This window comes from Pristiophorus japonicus, chromosome 5 (genome assembly GCF_044704955.1).
Source record: "Pristiophorus japonicus isolate sPriJap1 chromosome 5, sPriJap1.hap1, whole genome shotgun sequence".
NCBI lineage: Eukaryota > Metazoa > Chordata > Chondrichthyes > Pristiophoridae > Pristiophorus > Pristiophorus japonicus.
The window spans coordinates 92,819,182-92,835,081 of record NC_091981.1 but is presented as its reverse complement, the minus strand read 5'-3'; positions in this window follow the sequence as shown (position 1 = coordinate 92,835,081).

Genomic DNA, 15,900 nt, shown 5'->3' with positions numbered 1-15,900 from the left:
GCACCGAGATGATCAATCAGGGAAAGAAAGGCCCCAGATTGACTCACCTTGTAAATAGTTACACTGTTGACTTTGGGGGGTGTAGGGGAGGACAAAAAAACCCTCATTTTACCCAGAAGGAAAAGGGCTGTGGGATTGGTCTGTGCTGTGAATTGAAACCAAGACGGTTTGACCTTGGCAGAGCAGTGATTGGACGGGGGAGGACACCGGAGGGCCAATGGTGGGACAAAGTCAGCTCGAAGCATGGGGCTTTCAAGCCAATGGGAGAGCATTTGCTCGAAAACTGTGGGACTGACTCATAGCCATTATCGGGCTATTGTCTTCCCCATGTTTACACTATGGAAGGAAATTATGCAGACCTTCAGAAAACTAGGGAACCCAAAACAAACCAAGGGCCGACACAATGGCTACGGAGGCCAACGCAATCAACACCCACTCAAACCTTGAGTAGGTTAACATCATTGGAAAAAACCCGCAATAATCTAAAACTGCTGCATTTTTCAAAATCACAAAGCCCACCAATGGGAAGAATCGATTTCAGCAAGAGAGGCGGACTGGATAATCTGGCTATAAAAAGGGGTTTCTGACGTAGTGTAGGTGCTTCCCTGCTCTCGTGATCCAACAACCAGCAAGCCTCTCGACACTGAAGGAAAACCAGTGTCCGAAGACACCGAAGATAGAAGAAACAAACCACCATACTGCAGAAGGCACAGTAGTGAGTATAACCTCTGGTCCCTGGAACTCCCAACTCAGTTAGGCCAGGAAAGGTGGGAGGTTGGGCATTGTACTGCTAAACTTTTGTAAAGATTTTCGTTGTGTCCATTTAGTGGGATTTAGGGGGATTGTTTTGTTGGTGTATTGCTGTTTGTTGAGAGACACCTTGTCAAATAAATTGGAAGCCTAAGTTCCTCTTGAAATCACCTTGTCTCAGTCCTATTGTATTACATCTCCTGATCGTGAGTCTTATGTCAGAACAGTGTAAGGGAAGCTAGGAGCGCCTCGAAAACGCTCAACTGTGTGTCACAGGCTAGGGAAGAAGGGGTTAGGAGTGTTTGACACTCACAGGTGCCTCACAGGCTAGGCATAAGCTGTGGGGACGCACGAGTCTCAAAACCTCCTTCATAAGCTGTGGACACAGTCTCTCCAGGAGTGCTCTTGCAGCACTCAGGGTACCTCACAGGCCAAGCATAAGCTGTGAGGGCAGAAGCCCAGAAAGAGACACCCGAGGCACAACAACACTCCCCGAGAACCCCTTACAGAACATGGTGACCGCGGCAGGACATAAGCAAACAGGAGATGTTAATATAACAGATGAGGTGATAAGAGAGGAAACTAAAATGGAGGAAAGAATTTCCTCATATTTTTTTGGCAAGGTGAACCTCACCAAACCTTGGGTGCAAGCCCTCACACGGGGCAGAGCGCCCAGTGGATGCTGCTGCTCAGTGGACAGCAGGGAAGGACCACAACCGCAGGATGGAAAAGGCCATCTGGCTTATCTGCTTCATCCGCCAAGTCCGAAAGCTCAACCAGCGGGTGAAGGATTTGGAACAGAGTCTTCAGAAATCAGAGGAGCTCTCTGCTATCCAGGCTGCGGTTGGGGACAACCTGCTGGCTGAATTAGCTGTGGAGCAGCAAGGGAAGAGTCAATTGGAGGAGACCTTCCAAAATAGCCGGGACTATCTTCAGTGTCAGGTCACTGAGGCCAAGGGTAGTGAGGGGTCCCTCCGTGAACAGAATTCTCGGTACACCCAGAAAATTTGGGAACTAGAGACTAAATTAAAAGATATACAGGCAGCCTATAAAGTGGCCAGTAGCAGTGAGTTTGCAGATCATGGTCCCTGCCAGTAGAGGATTAAAACTCTCACCCATGCTCTATCCCAGGCAAAGGGGATGGTCACCCTGATAGGACCTGGAGGGTCCACAGGGGACAAAGGAGAGTATTGGGGCGTAGAGGAGAATCCAAAGGCAAGAGACGCCTGATCACCTCCTGAGGCACCGGTGGTTTGTCCGGTGGGGTACCACGAGGAGCGGGGCGCGCAGGTAATAGCATACCCATGGCTGGAGTCAGGACCAATGTGTCCCATTTGGCAGCAGGGATGTGAGGCTCCTGCCGAGGGTCAGTTAAGGGCTGGATCAGGCGACCAGGCACTGTCTGCTGCACCGGGTATGGTGGGACAGCCGGAGGTAGAGGGACCAGCGCAGAAAGATCCTGAACCAGGGCGGATATGCCCAGTCAGGCAGCACAAGTACGGTCCTCCACAGGGAGGTGGCCAAGGTCAGGGAGCGCTGGAGAGTGACTTTATTATTCCCCATGAAGTTCAATCACTCAGGGCCATGGTGGCCCATTTAGCCAAACTCACTCGCAGCGGGGACCCGTCTATCCACTTCATGGAGGTGATGCAGGCAGGGGAAATTAATGGGTGCGACGAGGAAGAGACAGCCAAGCTGCTGCTCTTCTCTCTGGACAGCAAATTGTACCAGGCCCTACCGGCAGAATGCCGGAGGGGACAGCGTACATTTACTGAGGTCCAGAGGGCCGTCCTTGAGGCTATGGGCTTCGATGACGGCAGTCCTTTCGAACGGGTCGAAAGGACAAGGCAGTTCGCAGGGGAAACCCCGCAGGCGTTTGCGGACAGGCTGTGGGCGGTATACCATGCAGCCTGTGGGGAGCTCCTCGACCGGGCGAATCTTTCCGCGGTACAGACTGGCCGCTGGCTGAGGATCCTGGTGGCAAACTGCTTGCCCTGGCTCGAGGCCAGGGCAAAACTGTGGTTCGATTCCCGGGACCCCAACCTCACCGAGGAAGCAGTGGTCCAACGGAATGGAGGAGGGGAGAAGAATAAAACCTCCAAAGGTCGGGTAAATGAAGTAAAACCCAACTCGATTCCCAAAAGGGAATGGCACCAGGAGGGTGGCCGCTCGTCTGATAAGGAGGGAGTGTGCTACGGGTGCGGGAAAGCTGGGTATTTTAAAAGGGATTGCAGGAGCCCAATAAAGAGATATGGGGGGAGAAGTCCTTCAGGAGCCGCCCAGAGTGGGGGAAGTGGAGCGAGCTCCTCACCATCCCTTGACGAGATAGTAGCTGCAGTGAGGACAGCGCTGGAGGGGACTGGGAAGGTAGCCACGGCAACAGCCAGGGAAGCACCAGCAACCCTGCCAGTACAGAGGCCGTGACTAGCCCAGACCCAGCCTGCATACCTGTGCCCACTAGAATACGACCCCTGGGGACGACCCTGGGTCAAGATGGAGGTTGAGGGTGTATTGGGTACTTACCTTTTGGACACTGGTGCTTCCAGCACAATAGTCCATTCGGAGGACCCCGCAACCTCACCTCTATCAAACGGGGTGCCGTATCAACTAGTTGGGTTCACAGGAAATGAGAAGGCTGGGTTTTTCTCAGTCCCATTCGCAGTTCGTTTAGGAGCACGCCAAACAAAATGGAAGTGCGTCCTGATGAACTGGGAGCAGGTTTGAAAAGGGATCTTCGGGGCTGATTTCATCATCGCTCGCCAGATCCTAGTAGACTTGAGGAATCACTGTCTATGGGGCACAGGGCGCACGGGAGCAGAGGGAGAAGTCATGGTTATTGATAAGAAACATGGAAAAGGGACTCTGTGTACAATGAAGCCAAAAGTGGGTTACGACCTGGAGGTTCTGGTCGGTAACACCCCGGCCGAGTACCGGGCCTACGTGCAAGCAAATCTTGCAGCATTTGCCACCCATAAACACGATTGTGGGAGAGTCACAGGAGTGGAGGTTAGAATAGATGGGGATCCCATGTCCCACCCGCAAAAGCAGTATGGCTTTCCCCGTGAGGCAGAAGCAGACTTGGAGACAGCTTTAAGCTCGCTTGTCGAGCAGGGTGTTTTGAGACCCATAGCCACCCAAGTCAACTCCCCACTTTGGTCGGTTAGGAAACCGGACAATTCTTGGAGGGCCACGGTGGATTATAGGGTGCTCAATAAAAACATCCCAGCTTGTGCTCCCACAGTAGCGGCGGTTGCGGATCTGATAGGGGAAATCCCTGCATCCGCAACCACGTTCACATTGTTGGACATATCCAACGGGTTCTGGTCTATCCCTGTACGGAGGGAAGACCAGTACAAGTTTGCCTTCACCTTCCGGGAACAGCAGTATACATGGAGCTGCCTCCCACAGGGCTTTCATAATAGTCCCAGCATCTTTCACCAATGCATGGCGAACTGCTTAAAAGGCTTCAGCCAGCCACACCAGCTGGTCCAGTATGTGGACGACCTGTTGTTGTTCACAGACAGCAGTGAGGAACACGGTCCACTGCTGGCCGAACTGCTGGTCTTACTGAAGGAAGGGGGTTTTAAAGTTAACCCCAAGAAAGCCCAGATAGGTCTAGGAGAGGTAAAATTCCTGGGCCTGACGATAAGGGCAGGAGAAAGGGCCATTGATGAGGCTAGAAGAAAGGCAGTGCAGGAACTCCCTGTCCCTAGGGATGTGTCGGGGGTAAGGTCTTTCCTGGGAATCACTGGCTACTGTAGGGACTTCATCGAGGACTATGCAGCCACTGCCGGCCCTCTGCTCAGACTCCTACATAAGGGGGTCGAGTGGGAATGGGACGAGAGCTGTGAGGCAGCATTTGTCCGTCTTAAGAGAGACCTGCAGGTAGCACCAGCCCCAGGGGCAATTGATGGGGGGGAGGAATTCTTCCTGGAGGTGGCAGCCAGTGGCGACAGCTTAAGTGCAGTGTTGCTCCAGGGGCGAAACGGTCAGCTGAGACCAGTGGTGTACTCCTCCAGGGTCCTCAAGGAGGTAGAAAAGGGATACTCCAATTGTGAGAGGCACTTGCTTGCCACCCGCTGGGCAGTAAAGAGAGCTCAGATCTTTAGCGGAATATCCCCCATTACACTCCTCACCCATCATACCCCGACGCAGATGCTGTTGGACGGGAGGATTAAGGACAGGACAGTGAGCAGTGCTAGAATCACTCCTCCTCTCCCAAATGACTTTAAAGGTCAAGGGCCTCTGCGAGCCCAGGCTCGCAGCAAATTTAATCTATCCAGGGCAGCCGCATAGATGCTCTGTGGAGGGGGTATGGGACATCAACTTTGGATTTCGGGCAGGGATACACCCCACAGGGCACGAGATCTACATTGATGGCTCCAGTTCAGTGTCCGCGGGTACAAGACTCACGGGCTGCGGAGTTTGGGATCCCAAGGCAGGGGTTGCCTTGGCTTTTAAACTCCCATGCACCCTGAGCGCCCAGCAGGCGGAACTCTCGGCGGTGATGTATGTGGTCACACACCCCGAGGAATTCCCTACCCCAAACACGATTTGCTCGGACAGCATGTTCACTTGCAATTCGTGTACAGAGTATCTGGCGATTTGGTCACGCCGGGGGTACACCTCTGCGGATGGGAAGCCCCTTGTGACCAAACCCCTGCTATAAAAGATCGTGGCTGCAGTGGGAGAAACCGGGGATGTGTATATCCATAAGGTAAAGGCCCACTCCAAAACTGAGCCACGGTGGGAAGGTAACCAGCAGGCAGACCTGCTGGCAAGGGAAGGTGTTCGCACAGGTCGCCCATGGGACCCATACGAGGCAGGTAGGATAGCAGCAGCAAGAAGCAAGCCAGGGACACAAGGGAGCGTAGGGGAGGCTGCGGCCCTGGACCTTAAAGTAGTCCAGATGCAGGATCCGATCCTGAAGGCTGCCTTGGCTGCTATCAAAAAGGGGGAAAAGGCGGAGGGCCCATACAGTGCTGCAGATATTGCTGTGCGGGAAGGCATGTTGTTTAAAGGGGACAAATGGGTAGTGACGCCACAACACCGGAGGGAATTCCTTCAGCTGGCCCATGAGGGTCCAGGTGCGGGACACCCTGGGTCGGAATCTACCTGGCAACGGGTAAAAAAGGCAGGGTGGTGGCCAGGCCTCCGGGAAGACGTCCGCAACTTCTGTGCGGCCTGTCTGGTTTGCGCTGCAAACAACCCAGACCCTCAGAAAAGGAAGGTGTCTATGGGACACGTCAGGCGGGTAGAGGGACCATGGCAGTCGATCCAGATCGACTACATCGGACCCCTACCGGCCACCCAGGGAGGTTATAAATACTGCCTCGTCCTGGTGGATGTGTTTTCCAAGTGGGTGGAAGCCTTCCCTTGCCGAACAGCTACCGCGGTGGGGTCTGCAAAAATCCTGGTGAGGGAGGTGTTCTCTAGGTGGGGTCTACCTCAAATCGTGGAGTCCGACCGGGGAAGCCACTTTACCGGCCAGGTGATGCAGGCCACCCTAAAGGTGCTTGGGATAAGAGCCAAATGGCATGTCGCCTACAACCCTCAGTCCTCAGGCCCCGTAGAACGCCTGAACCGGACCCTAAAGGAAAGGCTGCGCAAGGAGACGGGAGACTCACCGAACAAGTGGGTGGAGGTCTTACCGTTGGTCCTCATGGGAATCCGGGCCAGTCAGTCAAAGAGCACAGGGTACTCACCCCATGAGCTGATGACGGGCCGGATCATGAGAACCCCAGTGCATGTGTTGGCGCCAGTTCTCACCGAAGGGCAGCTTCAAGAGGTGAACCGGGACCGCTTCGTCAGGAATCTGTTTGAACAGCTTCAACAGATTCATTGGCAGGCGGCCAACAACAGCACCGTGCCAATCGGCTGCTGTTGGAACCCCATAGTCACCATGATTGGGAGGTGGGCGACCAGGTGATGGTGAGAAGCTTCGCCCGGGTCAGGTTATTTGAACCACTGTATATGGGACCATACAGCATAGTCGACAAGACTAGCCCTATGGTCCATGCGGTTCGACTGCCTCGCCGGGTGAATCAGTGTAAATTGTTTGACCCCAAAAGAGGTAAAAAAACAGAGGGGACGAGCAAGGGAAGGGAATCAGGCACTGGGGGAAGAACAGGCCCCGGTGGATTTGGAGGCTCCGGAGGAGGCAGCGGGCCCCGAAGCTCTACAGCCAGGGCTGGTTCACTGCTCCTGTAAGGCTATCCCACCACTGGGTAGAGGTTCCCAGCCCACTAACAGAAGTCGGGAGAAAGGCTCTACCATTAGCAAGATCCAAGGGGAAGCTGAACCTCCCATGGTGGATCAGCTGGGGCTAGCCCAAGAGGTGGAGGAGATAGCATTGCAGCCCATAACGTGGGACTCTGTACCGACAGTAAGGAGGAGTAACAGAGTGCCACAGCCCAGGGCGCCGTGGTCCCCTGTTTACATAGCTCCTTGCCCCAGACTGAGAAGGTGAAAGACAACAGGGAGGGTGCTCTGTTGCGCTAGCAAGGGTCTCCCGCCGATTATCCGGGGCTCGGGACGGCCTTGGAGGGCAGCACAAGACTCATTAAGGGGGACTATACGAGCCCCTCAGCGGAGGGCATCCTGGTCCCCAGGGTACGGTCAGCCGAGTGGTCGACGACGCCTGTACAGTGACAGGATGTAGCCTGGCCACCCGAGGACGGGTGGCAGTGTATATATTTTCCCTTCCTGTTTTGTTCCTTTGTGTTGTGTGCATATGTGTTTAGGTAAGGCAGCGACGGTTGGGTACAGCATTTTATGTTCGGAACATGTTAAGTGGGCCGAGCCTGGAGAGGTCTCTCAAGGCAAGGTACATGTTCTTCTTGCCTTTCAGATGTCAACACCTCCCTACTGGACGTTAGTGATGCTGGTATCGCTAAGGGTCTGCACTGGGCACCGAGGGGACACCGAGGACTCCCTGGTTTTCGGATGCTCCGGGGGCAGAGCGCCGACAGTGACCACAGGAGAAGGGACTCCGGCGGCGGATGGCCGGGTCACCTACTCCCACGAGGGGAGATGGCCTGGGTGGTTGGGATCGAACTCCACCAAGTACTCCAACTATAAGGACTTTACCTACGGAGAGGCCTCCATCCCCTGCCCGGAGATCACTGTGGCCACTTTCAGAGTGAGAGTGACAGAAGGCAGGAAGGTATGCCTAACTTGCCAAGGAGACATACCTCTGAGATGGTGGTGGTGGCTCAGAAAGCTCAAGAGGGACATGGGAGACCGACACTTGGACTGGGAACGTCTGGATAATGATACCTACCGAACCATCATGGGGTCATCTGGCGGCGTAACGGTGTGCTGGGAGAAATGGTGGGCGTACGACCAAGGAATTTATTTGTGTATGTGGGGATCCACTCGAGTGTATTCTGAGGGGGTCTCCATTGCTTTCTATTGGTGGTGGCAGGATGTCGGGGATGGGGTGGTATGGGATCGCAGCGGGGAGGCGTGTGTGACCCCCAATCCCCGGGTACCAGTAAACGCCACCGAACTTGTAGTTCGGGAAAGAAAACCCCCACCCACGGCCAAGCCCACCGTCCCACACGAGTGCGCGACAACAACCAGGGGGCCGGGGAATGGTTTAGTGTTGGTCCCTACCGAGAAACTACTTTATCAGGGGGTACACTACGCGATGGCATCAGTGGTGCTAAATCTGACAGAAGTCCGCCTACCTCCATGGTGTCCCCGGGAAACCGAGCTGTTATACCAGGCTCTGCTGCGGGAGATGTTCCGGAAGTTCTATGAACTGGACTTCGGGGATGTCAAAGTGACAGACTTGTATAAACAGTGGGATAGGGCCGAACTGGGCAGGCAGAGGCGTGGCACTTTAAATGACATTTTTACAGGGTTTAACACTGGGGCGTCCGCCATAAACAGTTTGGACAGCTGGCCCTCCAGATAAATGGGTTAAAGAATCAGCTGCGCAAAATCCTGGGGTCAAGAATACCATAGTGGGATCCGCGCTCCACGAAGAGGTGGCAATGACAATTCACTTAAAGGAGATTATCTCTCAATTGGAGGCACAGGCCAGGGCTGTAAACGCTTTGATTCGGGAGGATAGAAACGCCTCCGATCAAGCTGCCCAAAATGAGGTGTGCATGCTCTATGGGGCCTGGTTGCTGGGAGAGGGACGGAGTAACCTCGAGGATCTGAGACAGGGACAGGTCCCCTCCTGGATCAGCAACCAGCACTTAGCAGCACTGCACCCTTATGATAATGTTTTGAGTCCTTGCCAACTTCGTGTAGCGTCGGAAGCCTACCGGTATCGGTGGACTGTGGAAAGTCAAATCATACCATCATGGGTGTGGTGGTCAGGATGCCCGTGATGGGGGCGTCCCCACGACCAGCACCCCTGTACCGAGTGGAGAATGTGGGAGTCATTCGTGGAGGGGTGCATGTTCGATTCCAAGAGGTCCCACCTTATGTCACAATGTGGGAGCACACTGTGACAGGTACAGACCTCTTGGGTTGTCGGAGCAGGGGAGCACAGGTAATCCTGTGCCCCCAGCACTTGAACGCTTTTGCAAGGCCACAATGCGGGTTCAGCACTGCTGGGGCAGAGCCTATCAATTGCACAATGGGAGGTAATGGCCCCTAACCACATGCCTCCACAGGTAGCATATGTAGGCGGTGGGACATATTGTGTCACCACAAGTGCCCAATGGTATGAACACGGACCGTGAAGGTGGTGTCCAATACCGTACAGCAACTTTTGCTTTAAACCCAGGGCAGAGGTTCAAGTGGCACACACCAGAATCACACCCATCCCTGAACCTTCCACGATACACCTTGTCTCAGTTCTATTGTATTACATCTCCTGATCGTGAGTCTTATGTCAGAACAGTGTAAGGGAAGCTAGGAGCACCTCGAAAACGCTCAACTGTGTGTCACAGGCTAGGGAAGAAGGGGTAAGGAGTATTTGACACTCACAGGTGCCTCATAGGCTAGGCATAAGCTGTGGGGACGCACGAGTCTCAAAACCCCCTTCATAAGCTGTGGACACAGTCTCTCCAGGGGTGCTCTTGCAGCACTCAGGGTACCTCACAGGCCAGGCATAAGCTGTGAGGGCAGAAGCCCAGAGAGAGACACCCAAGGCACAACAACACTCCCTGAAAACCCCTTACACCTGTGCCTCCAGCACTTGAACGCTTTTGCAAGGCCACAATGCGGGTTCAGCACTGCTGGGGTAGAGCCTATCAATTGCACAATAGAGGTAATGGCCCCTAACCACATGCCTCCACAGGTAGCATATGTAGGCGGTGGGACATATTGTGTCACCACAAGTGCCCAACGGTATGAACACGGACCGTGAAGGTGGTATCCAATACCATACAGCAGCTTTTGCTTTAAACCCAGGGCAGAGGTTCAAGTGGCACACACCAGAATCATATCCATCCCTGAACCTTCCACGATTCACCTCACGGTACAAAACAACCTCGGCCACCTACAACAATATGTCGCCCATTTTGGCTATCCCATTGCCCACAACCTGAGAAACTTACAGCTCTCCTCCAGGCAGTGGATTTGTCTCAAAAACATTTTTACACCATGGAGCAGAAAACTGAAATTCTAGCAGGGGAGATTGCCCAGATTAAACCCCCAGCATGGTGGGATTTGGGGATACGGGCAGACATACCTGCATGGATCCGGGTGGGATTGCATGCCTTAGTAATCGGCCAACTCCTGATTGTAGCATATCTGCTAGTTACAAGCTGTAAGCTCAGGAGAAAAAGAAAAAGAAAGCAGTTCCTCAGGCTACTACACAGACAGGAGAGCTATTGCTAAACACTCAAGGTGTGTAAACAAAGCTTGACCGCGACACTTAGGCGGTTTTTGTTATTCCCAGGGATGACTGCGTTTTCATACATGGCCCCTGGGGAGTTTGCAGGGCAGGTTTTTTTGTTTTACGGTTAAGACTGAAATGAGACTCAATGTACAATTGCTGCTGTAACCTTAAGTACATATATGTATATTGCTGTTGTATATTGTAACCTGTTGGATTCTGTGTTTTGTGCCACGTTAAATGGAATTACGATATATATCGACGGGATCAGTTTAGAGTTAAACTGGGGTAAGTTGGGAAATTTGGGAGACCTTGGTTTTTCTCACCAGCCTGAACTTTGACACACTCGAGTGGTGTCTGACTGTCAGATGGGGGATTATGTAGGGGAGGACATAAACCCCCTCATTTTACCCAAAAGGAAAAGGGCTGTGGGATCGGTCTGTGCTGTGAATTGAAACCGAGACGGTTTGACCTTGACAGAGCAGTGATTGGACGGAGGAGGACACCGGAGGGCCAATGGTGGGACAGAGTCAGCTCAAAGCATGGGGCTTTCAAGCCAATGGGAGAGCACTTGCTTGAAAACTGTGGGACTGACTCATAGCCATGATCGGGCTATTGTCTTCCCCATGTTTACACTATGGAAGGAAATTATGCAGACCTTCAGAAAACTAGGGAACCCAAAACAAACCAAGGGCCTACACAATGGCTACAGGAGGTCAACCCAATTAACACCTACTCAAACCTTGAGTAGGTTAGAAAAACTGAATTGGAGGAAAATTATGCAGACCTTCAGAAACCAGGGAACCCAAAACAACCCAAGGGCCGACACAATGACTACGGAGGCCAATGCAATCAACACTCACTCAAACCTTGAGTAGGTTAACATCAGTGGAAAAAACCCGCAATAATCTAAAATTGTTGCATTTTTCAAAATCACGAAGCCCACCAATGGGAAGAATTGATTTCAGCAGGAGAGGCGGACTGGATAATCTGGCTATAAAAAGGGGTTTCTGATGTAGTGTGGGTGCTTCCCTGCTCTCGTGATCCAACAACCAGCAAGCCTCTCGACACTGAAGGAAAACCAGTGTCCGAAGATACCGAAGATAGAAAAAACAAACCACTATACTGCAGAAGGCACAGTAATGAGTATAACCTCTGGTCCCCGGAATTCCCAACTCAGTTAGGCCAGGAAAGGTGGGAGGTTGGGCATTGTACTGCTAAACTTGTGTAAAGATTTTCGTTGTGTCCGTTTAGTGGGATTTAGGGGGATTGTTTTGTTGGTGTATTGCTGTTTGTTGAGATACACCTTGTCAAATAAATTGGAAGCCTAAGTTCCTCTTGGAATCACCTTGTCTCAGTTCTATTGTATTACATCTCCTGATCGTGAGTCTTATGTCAGAACAGTGTAAGGGAAGCTAGGAGCGCCTCGAAAACGCTCAACTGTGTGTAACAGGCTAGGGAAGAAGGGGTTAGGAGTGTTTGACACTCACAGGTGCCTCACAGGCTAGGCATAAGCTGTGGGGACGCACGAGTCTCAAAACCCCCTTCATAAGCTGTGGACACAGCCTCTCCAGGGGTGCTCTTGCAGCACTCAGGGTACCTCACAGGCCAGGCATAAGCTGTAACGGCGGAAGCCCAGATAGAGACACCCAAAGCACAACAACACTCCCCGAGAACCTCTTACAGGGAAAATGTTATTATGTATGTAAACTTGTATATATCTTGTACAGCCACCAGAGGGCTCATCCCCTGAAGTCCCAAGGGGTCCCACTTAAGGAGGTCTCACAGGCTGGAGAGGCACTCTGGAGACCTGCAATAAAAGACTACGGTCACACTTTACTTTGAGGTCACAGTATCCAGTCAGACTTTTTAATCATATATAACGTTTATCCCAATTCTCTGCTTCCTGTCTGCCAACCAGTTCTCTATCCACATCAATACATTACCCCAATAACATGTGCTTTAATTTTGCACACCAATCCCTTTTGTGGGACCTTGTCAAAAGCCTTTTGAAAGTCCAAATACATCACATCCACTGGTTCTCCCTTGTCCACTCTACTGGTTACATCCTCAAAAAATTCTAGAAGATTTGTCAAACATGATTTCCCTTTCATAAATCCATGCTGACTTGCACCGATCCTGTCACTACTTTCCAAATGCGCTGCTATTTCATCTTTAATAATTGATTCCAACATTTTCCCCACTACCGATGTCAGACAAACCAGTGTATAATTCTTCGTTTTCTCTCTCCCTCCTTTTTTTAAAATTGCGGTTACATTAGCTACCCCCCCAGTCCATAGGAACTGATCTAGAGTCCATGGAATGTTGGAAAATGACCACCAATGCAACTACTATTTCGAGGGCCACTTCCTTAAGCACTCTGGGATGCAGACTATCAGGCCCTGGGGATTTATCGGCCGTTGATCCCATCAATTTCTCTAACACAATTTCCTGACTATTAAGGATTTCCTTCAGTTCCTCCTTCAGTTCTTCCTTCCTGAAGACAGAACCAAAGTATTTGTTCAATTGGTCTGCCATTTCTTTGTTCCCAATTATAAATTCACCTGATTCTGACTGTAAGGGACCTACGTTTGTCTTCACTAATCTTTTTCTCTTCACATATCGAAAGTAGCTTTTGCAGTCAGTTTTTATGTTCCCAGCAAACTTCCTCTCATAATCTATTTTCCCATTAAAACCTTTGTCCTCCTCTGCTGAATTCTAAATTTCTCCCAGTCCTCAGGTTTGCTGCTTTTTCTGGCCAATTTATATGCCTCTTCCTTGGATTTAACACTATCCCTAATTTCCCTTGTTAGCCATGGTTGAGCCATCTTCCCCGTTTTATTTTTACTCCAGACAGGGATGTACAATTGTTGAAGTTCATCCATGTGATCTTTAAATGTCTGCCATTGCCTATCTGCCGTCAACCCTTTAAGTATCATTCGCCAGTCTATTCTAGACAATTCACGTCTCATACCATCGAAGTTACCTTTCCTTAAGTTCAGGACCCTAGTCTCTGAATTAACTGTATCACTCTCCACCTTAATAAAGAATTCTACCATATTATGGTCACTCTTACCCAAGGGGCCTCACACAACAAGATTGCTAATTAGTCCTTTCTCATTACACATCACCCAGTCTAGGATGGCCAGCCCTCTAGTTGGTTCCTCGACATATTGGTCTGGAAAACCATCCCGAATGCACTCCAGGAAATCCTCCTCCACTGTATTGCTACCAATTTGGTTAGCCCAATCTATATGTAGATTAAAGTTGCCCATGATAACTGCTGTGCCTTTATTGCACGTGTTACGTCCTTACACTCTACTGTAAATCAACACAAGGCACATACTGGAGACAAGGTCACTCTGTACCTGTACCTTTATTCACGGGACCAAGGATCCTGACCCTGCGTGGGACCTCCCTTTATATACCTGGATGACCAGGTGAGGAGTGTCTCCCACAAGTTCACCCCCTATGGTCAAGGTGTGCATTTCTTAGGTGTATACAGTGTACAATGTTGTTACGTGAAGGTTACAGTTACATGAAGGTTACATACATGACAGCACGCATCCTTAATTTCTTGTTTGATGCTGTCCCCAACCTCACTACTACTGTTTGGTGGTCTGTGCACAACTCCCACTAGTGTTTTCTGCCCTTTGGGGTATTCCGCAGCTCTACCCATACAGATTCCACACCATCCAAGCTAATGTCCTTCCTTACTATTGCGTTAATTTCCTCTTTAATCAGCAACGCTACCCCATCTCCTTTTCCTTTCTGTCTATCCTTCCTGAATGTTGAATACCCCTGGATGTTGAGTTCCCAGCCTTGGCCACCCTGGAGCCATGTCTCCGTAATCCCAATTATATCATATTCGTTATGCTTGCGCAGTTAATTCGTCCACCTTATTACGAATACTCCTCGCATTGAGGCACAGTAGGTCTGATGCCATTCACGTCAGTAGGTCTGATGCCACAAGTGGTGATTTTCCTCCCGAGGAATTCGACCTCCGGTGCCATGAAGATGCACTTCGAGCGTTTAAGTCTGAGTTCCATTCTGTTCAAAAGCAGTTGAACCTCTTCCAGGTTGTTCAGATGTTCCTTGGCGTCACGACCGGTGATCAGGGTGTCATCTTGGAACACGACGGTTCTGGGAACGGACTTCAGTAGACTTTCCATATTCCTCTGGAATATTGCTGCAGCCGAGCGAATTCCAAACGGGCACCTGTGGTAAATAAACAGTCCTTTGTGCGTGTTAATGCACGTAAGTCTCTTCGATGTCTTGATCAACTCCTGTGTCATATAGGCCAACGCCAAGTCCAGTTTTGTGAACAACTTCCCTCCGGCTTGTGTCGCAACCAAGTCATCAGCCTTCGGTAATGGGTACTGATCTTGTTTCAAAACCCTGTTGATCGTAGCCTTGTAGTCTCCACAGATTCTGACTGTGCCATCACTTTTCAGCACAGGAACAATGGGGCTGGCCCATTCATTAAATTCGACCAGTGATATGATCCCTTCACGCTGGAGTCTGTCCAGTTCAACTTCGACCTTCTCCATCATCATATATGGCACTGCCCGAGCTTTATGATGGACGGGTCTTGCATCTGAGTCCACGTGGATCTGCACCTTGGCTCCCTGAAGTTGCCGATACCCGGTTCGAACAGCGAGGGGAACTTGTTCAATACTTGGGCACATGTATCTTCCTCCGACGACAACGCCTTTATGTCGTTCCAGTCGCATCTGATTTTCTCCAACCAGCTTCTGCCGAGCAGCGTTGGGCCATTGCCTCGAACAATCCAAAGCGGTAACTTGTGAACCGCACCGTTATACGATGCATTAATTTGTGCACTGTCAATCATCTTTATCAGTTCTTTGGTGTACGTGCGCAGCATGGCATTAACAGGGCTCAGCCTGGGCCTCACAGTCTTAGTATCCCACAGCTTATTAAATGGCCTCTCGTTCATAGAAACATAGAAACATAGAAAATAGGTGCAGGAGTAGGCCATTCGACCCTTCTAGCCTGCACCGCCATTCAATGAGATCATGGCTGAACATGCAACTTCAGTACCCCATTCCTGCTTTCTCACCATACCCCTTGATTCCCCTAGTAGTAAGGACTCCATCTAACTCCTTTTTGAATATATTTAGTGAATTGGCCTCAACAACTTTCTGTGGTAGAGAATTCCACAGGTTCACCACTCTCTGGGTGAAGAAATTCCTCCTCATCTCGGTCCTAAATGGCTTACCCCTTATCCTTAGACTGTGTCCCCTGGTTCTGGACTTCCCCAACATTGGGAACATTCTTCCTGCATCTAACCTGTCCAACCCCGTTAGAATTTTAAACGTTTCTATGAG